This window comes from Egretta garzetta, unplaced genomic scaffold (assembly GCF_000687185.1).
Source record: "Egretta garzetta isolate BGI_Z169 unplaced genomic scaffold, ASM68718v1 scaffold374, whole genome shotgun sequence".
Classification (NCBI taxonomy): Eukaryota; Metazoa; Chordata; class Aves; order Pelecaniformes; family Ardeidae; genus Egretta; species Egretta garzetta.
In genome coordinates, this window is record NW_009259419.1 from 2,588,133 (window position 1) to 2,590,551 (window position 2,419).

Below are 2,419 nucleotides of genomic sequence, written 5' to 3' on the forward strand. Positions count from 1 at the left end.
AGTGCTGATCTTAAAAGAAGGGCAGGAATAAGCCCTGGGGTTATTTTCTGGAAAAATATTGGTAGAATTAAAGAGCTTTAATCATGAGAATGATGCCAAGGCAATACACCAGGACTGTTTTAATCAAATTTGTTCTGCATAAACCTATTTGCTTTCCCTCCGTGACAGGAGTTTCCCCTCCCTGGGAGCAGAGCAATTGCAGATTTTGGGACTCTTGAGTTTAGCAAGGTTTTTGACACTGTCTCAAGTACCATTTGTGTAAATAAGCGAGATAGAGACCATGGCCCCTGCCAGTGCCAAGCACTGCCCCTGATAGTAGCAGCAGGGATGAGGCAGCAGAGCAGGAGGGGCATCGCTCCTGGCCATGGCTTGGCTCAGGTCTGGGAAGCATGGCACATCTCTGCCGGCATACAGACCTTGGGCTGGGGGTCTGCTCTTGCAAAGCTCCTGGGAGGCAGACACAAAACTGGGTGGAGATTCATGATCAGAGCAAAACTGCATGGGGTGTTGAGTGTGAGTCCACAGGAGCCTGGTCTGAGCCAGGCTCATTAATGATTTGGATGCTGAAATGCAGAGGATGCTTACAAGAGCTTCAGGGACTGCAAGTGTGGTAGCCAGGGATAAGGGACAGGATCTGATCTTGCAGTTATCTAGAAAAAAAAAAAATCAATAGGATGCAACTCAACCAGAACAAGAACAGCATATGGCAATGACACAGAAGTAAGCAACTGCACAAATACAGGGGGGAAATTGCCCGTTTGGTAATAACTCTGCAAAACCCCAAACACGGGGGAGTAATGAAGGGTCATGAATGGGTTGTGTCAACACGTTGCTGTGACAAAGGAAAACTAGCTGGGACTTGCAAAAAGGAGTGACACCTGGACAACGCGGAAAGAAACTCCCTTCTCCAGCTGTCATTGCCAGCTTAGCTACAGTACAGTGTTCACTCTTGGCACTCCAGAGTCCAAAAGACAAGAAAGAGAATGACTGACAGTCCAGAAACATATGAGTAAGCATTGAAGGAACCAACATAGCTTAATTTAGGAAAGATGTCAGGGCTAGACAAGATGCTGGACCTCAGACGAGTAAAAAAATGCTTCTAGAAAGAAATGCAATAGGGGGAAGGGAGCGGAAGGGAAGGCAAGGCAAGGCAAGGCAAGGCAAGGCAAGGCAAGCCTGTCTTCAAGGAAATTCAGCTCCACGCTGGCTTTGATCCCGAGCCCTGGCTGCGTGATGGCAGCTCTTCCCCAATCACTCTCAGGAAATCACTTGCTCGAGGCTTCCTCGTATATTGTGAATGCACAAGGTTTGCTTGGCAGCTCTGCAGTCCTCCGGAGCTCTGGTTTTTGAGCAGGCAATAGGGGAAGCAGTGCCAGAGCTCTGCCCCTCGAGGCCCTGTCTGCCCCACAGGACATGGGCGCTTGGCTCCTGCAGTCACTGTCACCTCTCCTCCCTCCCCATGACAAGTGTCTGATATGCAGAGACATTTCCCACTGTGCCCACACAGTAATCCCAGCCCGTGTGGCTATCAGGCAGTCTTGAGGAGAACATCTCGGCTGTGACTATTTTTAATTATGATCCCACAGCCTGAGCTCCACTTGCCCAGGCCTGTTTTGTTTAAGAAGGAGCCAAGGAGGAGCTGCTGACAGGGTTGGTTATCAATGACCACGCATGAATTAGAACAGAGCAGGAAGCTCCCTGCTACATCCCCACTGGCCAAGGACAGCCTCTATAAAGAAACCACCATAGGTTTGGGCTTCAGCTTAGTGCACCCTGTTTCTCACAGTGTTTCTCCCCTTGCAGCACAGACTCCTGCTACGGGATCCCCCCAGGACTGAAGCACCAGCAGCAAATGCTGTGCACTGGGCACAGGGCTGAGCAGGGGCCAAGGGACAGCCAGGACAGCCACAGCCCCGGGATGAGCAAACCCCTCTGCAGCAGAGGAGCTTGGCTGCAGGAGGTATTTAAAAGACAGGCAGACAAGGTGCTTAGGGACATGTTTAGCGGTAGACTTGGCAGTGCTAGGTTAATGGTTGGACTTGGTGATTTTAAAGGTCTTTTCCAACCTAAATGACTCTATGATTCTATGATTTCTGCAGGGCAGGGAAGGAACAGGCTCCAAGCGGGGAGCCTCTGGGATCGGGTGAGATTTGGCCACAGGGCAGGGCCAGGATGGGGACAGACCTGGCACAGCGCTTTTGCCATGGCTCAGGCCCCAGGGAGGACGGACGAGTGAGCTGGTGGGGATCTTACAGGAGACATAAGTGGAAGCACGGCGGGAGAAGGAAGGACATTGGCAGCGGCCCCTCCGCCGCCGCGCAGAGCTGCTCCCGGTGCTGAGCCCTGCTCCGCACTACCCCAGCAGGAGAGAGCAGGGTGAGCCCGCCGGCGAGGGGCTCTGCAGCCCCCCGCGGGCTGG